Genomic DNA, 12,572 nt, shown 5'->3' on the forward strand with positions numbered 1-12,572 from the left:
AGCTGATCTGGGAGTGCAATTAGACACTGGCAGATATGACGTTGAGGTAATCTCCAATTTGTGGCTGAAAGAAGATCACAGTTGGGAGCTTAACATACAAGGATGCACGTTGTATTAAGAAGACCAAATGCAACACATAGACACTGAACTCCCAGGAACAGGACTAGGCATGAGAAGGAAGCAAGGGGTGTGGGGAAGAAAGGACGCTGGACATGACACAGTCCCTGGATGAGACAAGGAATCCAGGCCTGGGCTAGGACTTGACTAGGACAGTGGAACCAGGACATGGAACTGGGAACTAGGAGCCTGGGCTTGGACTCTGAGCCAGAGACTGGACAAGGACCCAGAACCTGGATCTTGACTCAGGCTTGGATTCTAGAACTAGGCGAAGACATGATGAGACTACAGGATGAGGAGACGCAACAGGACTGGACATGAGGCTCCTGGGCAGGACAAGGGAACCACAGCACTGGGCTGGGCGAGGCATATGGGCAAAACGAGAACACAAAGCCGTGGCTTGGACAGGACAAGGTTCTTGGATATGGCTAGGATTAGGCGAGACCCCGAAGCCTTGACTTGATCGAGGGAGACAGGAACGCAGAGCCTTGGTCGAGGAAGAGACAGGAACATGGAAAACAGAGCCGGGACCCCTCCTTGGAAACAGGATGTAGGGCCAGGACTCATTACACAGAATGCAGAATACGATGAGACAAATCCCAACACAAGGTAGCGGCAGATAGCTGGATCTACCTAGTGAAGGTGTGGACACAGACAGTTCCCAACACTGGGTAGCGGCAACAGCCAGACCTACCTTGCAAAGGCATGGACTCAGAGATAGTTCAAAACAACGAAAGACAGATCCTTATCTTGCTCCAGTGGTTGAACTTGACAGCAGTGAAGGCAAGGGTTACAGGCAAGGCAAGGCTAGGCTCCAGGCAAGGCAAAACTAGGCTAGGCTCCAGGAGGAAGGTGAAGGGAAGGGATACAGACAGGGGGTTTGGACAGGAACAATCCAGCAGCCAGAGGCTGAATCCTGAAGCTATTCATGAAGCCAGCCCAAACAAGAATCAGCTGCCTCAACAGAAACTGGGGAAAACTGGGAAACCCGGAATAAGGAACATGGACCAGACAGTGAACCAGAATTTGGATTTCACGGAACAGACCATGACAGGCATAGCTCTGTTGATAAAAAATTAAAATCAAATCCTTAGAAAGAGGTGACACAGGATCGGAAGATGTAGAATGCTTGTGGGTAGTTAAAGAAATTGTAGGAGTTAGTAGACCCTGTGAGTTATATACTGGCCTCTGAACAGTATCCAGAATTACAATGGGAGAAAGAAAAGGCATGTCCAAAGGGCAATTTTCATATGCAGGTAGATAGGGAAAATCAGGTCGGTGCTGGATCCCAAGAGAGAGAAATTATAGAATGCCTACAAGACGGCTTTTTAGAGCAGCTTGTGGTTGAGCCCACTAGGGGGGCAGCTAATCTGGATTGGGTGTTGTGTAATGAACCATAATTGATAAAGGTAAAAGAACTCTTAAAAGACAGCGATCAGAATTTGAGAAAGAAAAGCTAAAGTCAGATATATATTAACATGTACATGTTACCATGTTAAGGGGTGAAGTAAAGGAAATTGCAGAGACAAGAGAGAGGAGCAGGCCGAAGTTGATTGGAAGAGGCACTAGCAGGGATGATGGCAGAGCATCAATGGCTGGAGTTTCTGGGAGCAATTCAGAAGACGCTGGTTAGATACATCCCAAAGAAGTACAAGTATTCTAAAGACAGGATGTTGTAACCATGGCTGACAGGGGAAGTCAAAGGCAACACAGAAGCAAAGGAGAGGACGTATAACAGAACAAAAATTAATGGGAAGCTTGAGGATTGGGAAACTTTAAAAAAACCAACAGAAGGCAAGAAAAAAAATTCATGGGGTGGGGGGGAGATGAAAAATAAAGCTAAACTGGCCAAAAATATCAAAGAGGATACCAAACATTTTTTTCAGATATATGAAGAGTAAAAGAGAGACAAGAGTAGATATCAGACCACTGGAAAATGATGCTGGAGAGGTAGTAGTGGGGGACCAGGAAATAGTAGCCAAAATGAATAAGTATTTTGCATCAGTCTTCACTGTGGAAGACACTAGCAGTTAGCAGGAAGTTTGAGACTGTGAGGGTCAGAATGAATGCAGTTGCTATTACTAGGGAAAAGTGGGAAGCTGAAAGGCCTGAAGTCACCTAGACCAGATGGACTACAGCCAAGGCTTTTGAAAGTGGCAGCTGAAGAGCTTGCACAGGCATGAATAACGCTCTTTCAGGAATCACTAGAGTCTGGCTTGGTTTCAGAGGGCTGGAAAATTGCAAATGTTTCTGCAGTCTTCTAGAAGGGAGGGAGGCAGAAGAAAGGAAATTAAAGACCAGTTAGCCTGATCTCAGTGGTTAGGAAAATGTTAGAGATGATTGTTAAGGATGTAGTTTCAGGGCACTTGGAGGCACATGATAAAATAGGCCAAAGTCGACATGGTTTCCTTAAGGGAAAATTTTGCCTGGCAAATTTGTTGGAATTCTTTGAAGAAATAACAGGCAGGAAAGGCAAAGGAGAATTGGTGGATATTGTGTACTTGGATTTTCAGAAGTCCTTTGACAAGGTGCTGCTTAAGAAAATAAGAGTCCATAAGAATCTGAGGCCACAAACCAGGAACGCCCAGGATCCTCTTCAGTTTGCGTATAAGGAGAAGGTGGGAGTGGAGGATGCTATCACGTATTTGCTGCACAAATCACTCTCTCACCTAGATGGGGTCAGTTGTGCTGTGAGGATTACATTCCTTGACTTCTCTAGTGCCTTTAACACCATCCAGCCCAAGATCTTAAGGCACAAACTAACGGAGATGGGAGTAGACTCTCACATGGTGGATTGGATAGTGGACTACTTGACAGATAGACCTCAGTATGTGCGGTTGGGAGACTGTAGGTCTGACACGGTGGTCAGCAGCACAGGAGCGCCGCAGGGAACCGTACTCTCTCCGGTCCTGTTCACCCTGTACACATCAGACTTCCAATATAACTCGGAGTCCTGCCATGTGCAGAAGTTCGCTGATGACACGGCCATAGTGGGGTGTGTCAGGAATGGACAGGAGGAGAAGTATAGGAAACTGATACAGGACTTTGTGATATGGTGCAACTCAAACTACCTGCGTCTCAATATCACCAAGACCAAGGAGATGGTGGTGGACTTTAGGAGATCTAGGCCTCATATGGAGCCAGTGATCATTAATGGAGAATGTGTGGAGCAGGTTAAGACCTACAAGTATCTGGGAGTACAGTTAGACGAGAAGCTAGACTGGACTGCCAACACAGATGCCTTGTGCAGGAAGGCACAGAGTCGACTGTACTTCCTTAGAAGGTTGGCGTCATTCAATGTCTGTAGTGAGATGCTGAAGATGTTCTATAGGTCAGTTGTGGAGAGCGCCCTCTTCTTTGTGGTGGCGTGTTGGGGAGGAAGCATTAAGAAGAGGGACGCCTCACGTCTTAATAAGCTGGTAAGGAAGGCGGGCTCTGTCGTGGGCAAAGTACTGGAGAGTTTAACATCGGTAGCTGAGCGAAGGGCGCTGAGTAGGCTACGGTCAATTATGGAAAACTCTGAACATCCTCTACATAGCACCATCCAGAGACAGAGAAGCAGTTTCAGCGACAGGTTACTATCGATGCAATGCTCCTCAGACAGGATGAAGAGGTCAATACTCCCCAATGCCATTAGGCTTTACAATTCTACCGCTAGGACTTAAGAACTTTTTAAAAGCTATTATTAATGCTTTTTGAGATAGTGATTTAGATGCATATCATATTTTTTTACTGAGTTAAGTACTGTATGTAATTAGTTTTGCTACAACAAGTGTATGGGACATTGGAAAAAAGTTGAATTTCCCCATGGGGATGAATAAAGTATCTATCTATGTATCTATCTATCTATGAATGATACTGGCATTGATAAAGCATTGGCCGATTAGCAGGCAGTAAAAAGTGGGAATAAAGGGAGCCTTTTCTGGTTAGTTACTAACCAGTGGTGTTCCACAGGGGTTGGTGTTGGGACTGCTTCTTTTTACATGTATTTCAATGATTTGTATGACAGAATTGATGATTTTGTGACCAAGTTTGTGGACAATATAAAGATAGGTGGGGTGGGGCAGGTAGTGTTGAGGGTTAGGGTTAGGGTTAAGAAAGAATGTAATGCTGAAGCTTTATAAGATTCTGGTGAGGCCTCACAGAGTATTGTAAGCAGGTTTGGGCCCCTTATTTAAGAAATGATGTGTTGACATTGGAGAGGGTATGGAGAAGGTTCATGATAATGATTCCAGCAATGAAAGGCTTACCATATAAGCAGTGATTCATGGCTCTGGATCTTTACCTGCTGGAATTTAAAAGAATGAAGGGGTGATCTCATTAAAACCTAACGAATGTTGAAAGGCCTGGATAGTGTGTATGTGGAGAGGATGTTTCCTATGGTGGAGTAGTCTAGGACCAGAGAGCACAGCCTCAGAATAGAGGGACACCCATTTAGAATGGAAATGAGGAGGAATTTCTTTAGCCAGAGGGTATTGAATCTGTGGAATTTGTTGCCACAAGCAGTTGTGGAGGCCAGGTCATTGGGTGTTTTTAAGGTAAAGGTTTATAGGTTCTTGATTAGTCAGGGTTATGGGGTTGAGTGGGGTTGAGAGGGAAATGGATCAGCCATGGTGAAAAATAGTGGAACTGACCCAATGGGTCAAATGGCCTAATTCTGCCCTATGGTCATTGTGGTCACAACAGACCCAGCTGCGTCAGATCTGAAATACTCCATCCCCAAGCAAAGTCCTGGTAAAACTTGATGATGTTTCTTCTGGCTTGGTGTCTGAAAAAAGGAGTCATTGTCTCAAAGTAAAGAGTTAAACAATGCAGCCAGGAGAGAAGAAATTTCTTCAGCCAAAGAGCAGTGAATTTGTGATACTCTCTGCATGAGGAGTGTAGAAGTTCATTGACAGAGCTAGTTCAAAATTTGTACATGTTAAGGAAATCAAGGGATTATGGGGGCAGTGCAGGGAATTTAGAAGAAATAAAAGGTTCGCTGTGATCGGGAACAGGCACAAGGGATTGAATAGTCTCTTTGGTTCCTATTTCTGATTCTTCTATCCAGTGGTAGAGTGGTACTACAACAATTGTTCATCCCAGTTTGGCAAAAGAATAAACCAGGGAAGGTAGTGCTGACAAGGAACATTAGGGATAGTATCAAGTCCAAAGAAGAAACATAAAAATTAGCCAAAAAAAGCAGCACACCTGAGGACTGGGAGAAATTCAGAGACCAGCAGAGGAGGACAAAGGGCTTAATTAGGAAAGGGAAAAAAGATTATGAGAGAAAGCTGGCAGGGAACATAAAAACTGACTGTAAAAGCTTTTATAGATATGTGAAAAGAAAAAGATTGGTCAAGACAAATGTAGGTCCCTTACAGTCAGAAACAGGTGAATTGATCATAGGGAACAAGGACATGGCAGACCAATTGAATAACTACTTTGGTTCTGTCTTCACTAAGGAGGACATAAATAATCTTCCGGAAATAGTAAGGGACCGAGGGTCTAGTGAGATGGAGGAACTGAGGGAAATACATGTTAATAGGGAAGTGGTGTTAGGTAAATTGAAGGGATTAAAGGCAGATAAATCCCCAGGGCCAGATGGTCTGCATCCCAGAGTGCTTAAGGAAGTAGCCCAAGAAATAGTGGATGCATTAATGATAATTTTTCAAAACTCCTTAGATTCTGGATTAATTCCTGAGGATTGGAGAGTGGCTACTGTAACCCCACTGTTTAAAAAAGGAGGGAGAGAAAAACTGGGGAATTATAGACCGGTTAGTTTGACATCGGTGGTGGGGAAAATGCTAGAGTCGGTTATCAAAGATGTGATAACAGCACATTTGGAAAGAGGTGAAATCATTGGACAAAGTCAGCATGGATTTGTGAAAGGAAAATCATGTCTGACGAATCTTATAGAATTTTTTGAAGATGTAACTAGTAGAGTGGATAGGGGAGTGCCAGTGGATGTGGTATATTTAGATTTTCAAAAGGCTTTTGACAAGATCCCACACAGGAGATTAGTGTGCAAACTTAAAGCACACGGTATTGGGGGTATGGTATTGATGTGGATAGAGAATTGGTTGACAGACAAGAAGCAAAGAGTGGGAGTAAACGGGACCTTTTCAGAATGGCAGGCAGTGACTGGTGGGGTACCGCAAGGCTCAGTGCTGGGACCCCAGTTGTTTACAATATATATTAATGATTTAGACGAGGGAATTAAATGCAACATCTCCAAGTTTGCGGATGACACGAAGCTGGGCGGCAGTGTTAGCTGTGAGGAGGATGCTAAGAGGATGCAGGGTGACTTGTTTAGGTTAGGTGAGTGGGCAAATTCATGGCAGATGCAATTTAATGTGGATAAATGTGAGGTTATCCACTTTGGTTGCAAGAACAGGAAAACAGATTATTATCTGAACGGTGGCCGATTAGGAAAAGGGGAGGTGAAACGAGACCTGGGTGTCATTATACACCAGTCATTGAAGGTGGGCATGCAGGTACAGCAGGCGGTAAAAAAAGGCAAATGGTATATTGGCATTCATAGCAAAAGGATTTGAGTACAGGAGCAGGGAGGTTCTACTGCAGTTGTACAAGGCCTTGTTGAGACCGCACCTAGAGTATTGTGTGCAGTTTTGGTCCCCTAATCTGAGGAAAGACATTCTTGCCATAGAGGGAGTACAAAGAAGGTTCACCAGATTGATTCCTGGGATGGCAGGACTTTCATATGAAGAAAGACTGGATCAACTAGGTTTATACTCACTGGAATTTAGAAGATTGAGGGGGGATCTTATTGAAACGTATAAAATTCTAAAGGGATTGGACAGGCTAGGTGCAGGAAGATTGTTTCCGATGTTAGGGAAGACCAGAATGAGGGGTCACAGTTTAAGGATAAAGGGGAAGCCTTTTAGGACAGAGATGAGGAAAAATTTCTTCACACAAAGATGGTGAATCTGTGGAATTCTCTGCCACAGGAAACAGTTGAGGCTGGTTCATTGGCTATATTTAAGAGGAAGTTAGAGATGGCCCTTGTGGCTAAAGGGATCAGGGGGTATGGAGAGAAAGCAGGTACAGGGTTCTGAATTGGATGATCAGCCATGGTCATACTGAATGGCGGCGCAAGCTTGAAGGGCCGAATGGCCTACTCCTGCACCTATTTTCTATGTTTCTATGGTGTTGCTGGGATATGAGGACCATAGAAAGGCCAAGCAGTACCAATGTCAGATACGATAACTGGGCAAGACACAACACAGCCCAATAAATAGCCAAGGTATCCTGGCACAGGCACAGCTAACATGGTAGAACAGTGGTGCACGGTGTAAGCAGCTAGTGGCAGGCAAAGCCCAGGGAAGGTCTCAATCATGGTAAAACCAAGGCAGGGCTGAAGGACTCCCAATCATCTCAGCAGATGGTCCCAGCTGCACGTGGTACAATGGCTCAGCCGGTGATGGCTGAGAGTGTACACAGGAGACAGGTTTCCTGCCAGACTCCTCCGGCAGAGCTACAGAACTAATGTTTACCTAACAATGTGGATCATTACTGAGGTGTGTACTGGCCTGACCACATGATCAGTGTCCACTACCTCACCTTTCATCCATGTGATGTCAATGTTGTCTTCAAAGGGAACTCACCAATAACCTGTGCACTGGTGCCCCTCAACCTCAGTCCTCACATTGATCAAAGAGCTGAACTCCAGAGTCAAAGGCTGAGGAACTTTGACAGCCAGGCAGCACTTGAATGGTGTGGCATCGAGCTCATGTCAATTAGGGATGATTAGAATCATGCCAGTTTTAGAGAAAGTTGGAGGTCAATCAGCCCAGCCTCAACACAGCTTTTTTTTTGGCGTAGCGGTTGGTGAAACTCTATGACAGTGTCAGTAGCCAGGGTTCAATTCCCACCACTACCTGCAAAGAGTTTGTATGGTCCCCCCGTGACTGCATGGGTTTCCTCTGGGTGTTCCAGTTTCCTCCCACATTGCAAAGACCTAGAGAGTATTAGGTTAGTTGGTCACATGGGTATAAATGGGTAGCACCGACTTGTTGGGTCAGAAAGGTCTGTTAGCAAATCGTATCTCTAAAATTAAAGAAAATAGACCATCCATAGAACTACCACAGCTTCAAGAGGCAGTTGGGGGCTTGGTATCTGCAGGCAGTGATGAACTTCCAAACAGCCCAAAGCCATTCCACCTATGGGATAAGTCAGGACTGTGATAGAAAACTCTCAACTTGCTCACCACTAGCCATGACAAGTCAGCTTTAAATGTCATTCTGTCAGCACATTATCTCCATTCACCAGATCCTTGCACTACAGATCTTATGTGCTTCCTTCCCCTCTGTTGTAAATTTTGATGGGATGGTGTCTGAGCAAGCTGTGTAAAGCATGCTATCACTGACAAACTCTGCTCCAGCAACAACTGTTTTCACTTCAGCCCTTTGATGGCTCCACAATGCTGCTTTCCTGTAAACCTTTATTATCTTTACTTTGGCTTCTGATCTTTGTGCGAGAATTTAACCAAATATTACTTTTGATTACTATTGGTTGACCTTTTATTTCAAGTTTCAGATTCTGCATACAAAATTGCTTAATGTCTTTCTCATCTTCTTCACAGTCCCCTAGGACTGAGGATGACTTATTTTCATGCTGTTTCTGTAGGCTGACCTCTGTGGAGAAACATCCTACACAAGCAAGAGTGGCAGGAGGTTGAAAACTCCAATGACTTATTACAGGCACAAGAGATTCTGCAGATGCTGGAAACTGAACAATGCACACAAAATCCACACCATTCCACACATTCTGCTCCTATGTCTTATGGTCTTAAAATGCTAGAGGAACTCAGCAGGTCAAGCAACATCTATGGAGGGGGAAGAACAGTTGATGTTTCAGGCTGAAACCCTTCATCAGGACCACATTGTAGGGTCTCGGAGTTAATACTTTCTTGGAACTAGAGCAAGCTCTGTGATAACCAGAGATATTGGCCACCTGTTGCTACTCTGGGCCTCTGTCCAGTGCCAGGGACAGTCTTCCTGTCGCTTAGAGCTGCTCTCTGCTGGTATTTGATCCAGAGTAACCAGTACAGGGTCAGGAACTACCACTGCATCAAAGTCCTGATATCAGGTATGCTACTCCAGCAGTGAGGGTTACAGCCCAGCGGGTCAATGTTCATGTGAAGGGGTCATGATGCCAGGTAGGATATTGTGCTTGTTCTGTTGGGACTGAGGCACAGCCTCTGTTAACACAGCCAAACATTTTGTAGTACTATCAGGTAGAAACTGGTACGTGGCCAAAGAAGCAGATATTATGGTCGATGGTTGGAGAGCAAAATATTCCAAGAATAAAGTGGTGAAGGATAGAGAGGTTTAGTAAGGAAAATCCATTGCATAAAACCCAGGCAGCCAGAGGCATGTCCACCAAACTGAAACAATGGAAACCGTGAGCTTCAGGAGACCAGAACTGGAGAAGATGAGGTAGTGTAGGGATGGAAGCAAAGCTGGTGGCATCTCTCGCCCAAGTGTGAGCGGAGGAACAGGTGAGGTTCAGCTGGAGAACCAGCCAGCCCATCTTTGGGGCTGATTCTTTTGCATTCATTCCTGTTTCAGACAGTGACACAAGATGTAGGCTGGCAGTGCTGTGTAGACAAGAGGGTGTCAGAGCTGCTACTTCTGTTGTTAAAGCAAGGTGTGTATTGCCCTCTCCTGAGCACTGCTCCAGCGGTTCCCTTCCTGCCAGATTCTGGTGATTAGTTTACACAACATTACCAGAACAGACCAGCAGCCATTGTCATCTGTGCCTTCTGATTCCATCTGTGAAGAGCCCAATGCTGGATTAAACAATGCTCCCTGATCTTCATCAGAGGCAAGTTGAAAGGTCATTGGTTACAGGATGAGGTTTCATTTTCACTGTAGTTCTACAGGGTAGGAAACTGAGCATGTGTCACAAACATGTCACCACTAATGATACTTTTTGTCTGCTTAATAATAAATGAGAATGTACAGTACAAGGCATGGTTGGCATTAAAGTAGGTGATGCCATAGAGAGTGAACATGATTATCGGGAGATCTTGATCAGCTGAGTAAATAGGTCGAGAAATGGCAAATGGAGTTTGTTGTGTATGTGGCCTGTTACACAACTATGTTATTAATAAAGACGCTGGAGATGGGAACTAAGTTTCATGGTTCTTTACTGATAGAGTCTGAACTTGACACACACATACAGATCAATATGAGCCTAATAGCACATGCAATGATGTGTTACTAAAACACAAAGTAGTCCCTTATTATAATGTAGACTATATGGTACACTCCTCCCCTTTAATTATAATAGTGTATCACCTCTTTTTTACCAGGGCACTATGCTAAACAAATATATTTACCCTTAACATACAAATGCCCACCATTTGTTTATAAATTATAACAAAGTCACTTAATAATATCAAATTATAACAAGCCTTCTTTTTCTTTTTTTTTTACTTTTGATCTAAGACCCATTTAGAACTCAAGTCTCTGGTGAAGTCTTCTCTGCCTCTCTGGGTAACGTCTGTCCTGAAACGTTTGCTTTAAGGAATGAGTCTCCACAGGTACATCAGGTGGGTCATCAGCACTGATGATAGACTTATCTGTAGATGAGGCTGATGTGGTCACATCAGGAGTGTTTGCTTCTATGTCAGGGGAGTCCAGGCAAGGTATTGTTGTGTTTTTCACCTGAGCTTCCAGGATTTGATCCACATGACATCTCCATACGTTCTCTCCTACCTCCATTGTATACATCAATGGCCCGTCTATGGCAGAAATTGTACCCAGCTGCCAATTTTCAGTCCGGTAATCCTGTGGAAGAACTGACTGTCCCACATTGACTTAGCATTCAAGTGTTTGAACTGTCTGTTCTCCACATCACGCCATACATCTGGTTTGAGAAGATGCATGCGGGACCTCAGGTTCCTGTTCAGAAACATCATTGCTGGAGTCTGATTAGTGGTTGCATGTACTGCATTACGAAAGGCAAGAAAGAGGTTGTCTATCTTGTGTTGCTGTGGTCGATTTTCGCTGTCCATTGCCTTGATGGCTTTCTTGAATGTCTGCACAAATCCTTCTGCCAAGCCATTTCTGAATGCATGGTAAGTGGCAGATGTAAAGTGCTTGATTCCATTGCTCTTCACAAAACTTTGGAATTCTTCAGAGACAAATTGTCATCCACTGTCTGTGCAGACTTGTTCTGGTATGCCATTCCTGGCAAACATGGTCCTCAGAACTGTAATGGTCTTTTCCGATGTGGTTGTCTTCATTTTGATGACCTCTGGCCATTTGGAATGTGCATCGACGGCGATTAAAAAGATAGAATCCATGAATGGTCCAGCAAAGTTGATGTGCATTCATTGCCATGGTGATGAGGGCCACTCCCATGGATGGAGAGGGGCTTGTGGTGGTGTGTTCTGGATCTTTTGACATCCAGGGCAGTTTTTGGTCAAGCTCTCAATCTGTTTATCGGTTCCTGGCCACCACACATAGGCACGGGCAAGACCTTTCATCTTCACAGTACCCAGGTGTCCTTTGTGCAGTTCCTCCAGCACTCTGGTGCTTTGCTTGGGAGGAATCACAACTCGTGAGCCACACATTAGTGTTCCCCGACACACTGACAACTGCTCCTTCCTCACTGAGAAGGCTGGAAACAGTGTGTTACCACGCGCTGGCCATCCCTTTACCGTGATGTCATTCACTTTTGGCAACATAGGGTCATTGCGTGTTTCCCTTTCAATGAGGCTGTTTGTCACTGGTAATTGTTCAGCTATTGTTGTGTGATAGACCTCTGCTGAATCCATTTGTGTAGTTATCTCTGAAGTCGGCAGTGGTGAACGTGACAAACCATCTGCGTTGCTGTGTTGCTTGGTCCCCTTGTGTTCAATGTCAGACCTGTGACCTCCTAAGAAAAGAGACCATCGCTGCAGCCTTTGTGCTGTCGTCACTGAAACACCTTTCCTTGGGTTGAAGATTGACGCGAGAGGCTGATGCTCAGTCAACAGGGTAAACTTTTGACCATACAGGTAGTGACTGAATTTCTTGACACCCCCCCTCCCCCCACACGAGGCTTAGGGCCTCTCTGTCAATCTGTGCATAGTTGCGTTCAGCTGAAGTTAGTGTTCTTGAGGCAAAGGCTATGGTCTTTCTGAGCCATCTGGAAACTTGTGCAATAACACAACTCTCAGTCCACTTCCATTGTGTCCCTGTCTGTAATAGTGGATTTAGTGGGTGTAGGACTGTGGATAGGTTAGGCAAGTACTTGTGGTAATAGTTCACTAGTCCAAGATATGCTCTCAGATGAGACACATTTTCAGGTGGTAGTGCCTTAAGCACAGCTTCTATCTTGTCTTGAGACATGTGTAAGCCATCCTTGTTGATCACGTGCCCACAGTATGAGATTTCCTTTTTGGAAAAACTCACATTTCTGTCAATTAGCTCTGAGCCCATATTTTCGTAACCTGGTGAGCA

This window comes from Hemitrygon akajei, chromosome 16 (genome assembly GCF_048418815.1).
Source record: "Hemitrygon akajei chromosome 16, sHemAka1.3, whole genome shotgun sequence".
Taxonomy (NCBI): domain Eukaryota; kingdom Metazoa; phylum Chordata; class Chondrichthyes; order Myliobatiformes; family Dasyatidae; genus Hemitrygon; species Hemitrygon akajei.